The sequence below is a fragment of the Myotis brandtii genome, unplaced genomic scaffold, assembly GCF_000412655.1.
Source record: "Myotis brandtii unplaced genomic scaffold, ASM41265v1 scaffold716, whole genome shotgun sequence".
Classification (NCBI taxonomy): Eukaryota; Metazoa; Chordata; class Mammalia; order Chiroptera; family Vespertilionidae; genus Myotis; species Myotis brandtii.
The window spans coordinates 35,838-36,545 of NW_005370819.1; positions in this window are offsets into that span (position 1 = coordinate 35,838).

A 708-nucleotide genomic window follows, 5' to 3' on the forward strand; every position below is an offset into this window, starting at 1 on the left:
GCCCTGCTCTGTGTGTGACAGGGGGCGGTGCCCCAACTCCCCTATCGGCCCTACTCTGTGAGTGACAGGGGGGAGCTCCTCAACTGCCTGATCGGCCCTGCTCTGTGAGTGACAGGGGGGAGCTCCTGAACCCCCTGATCAGCCCTACTCCGTGGGTGACAGGGGACAGCACCCCAACCCCCCAATCGGCGCTAACCTGAGCGTGACTAGGGGTAGCATCACAACCTCCCGATCCGCCCTGCTCTGTGCATGACAGGGGGCGGTGCCCCAACTCCCCAATCAGCCCTGCTCTGAGCCCGACCAGGAACTGCACCTAGGGAATGGGCCTGCCCTCTGCCAGCCAGGAGTGGGCCTAAGCCAGCAGGTCATTATCTCCTGAGGGGTCCCAGACTGCCAGAGGGCACAGGCTGGGCTGAGGGTCCCCCTCTCCCCCTTGAGTGCACAAATTTTTATGCATCAGGCCTCTAGTATGTATATAAATACATTCACATCGTTTAGTAAACTATAAGTGGATGAAGCTAGAGAACAGATCTTTCCCACATCCAACCTATTTGACTTGAAAATACACTTTCCAGCTTCATAGATAGATAGATAGATAGATAGATAGATAGATAGATAGATAGATAGATATACTAGAGGCCCGGTGCACAAAAATTTGTGCACACGGGGGGGGGAGGGGGTCCCTCAGCCCATCCTGTGCCCTCTTGC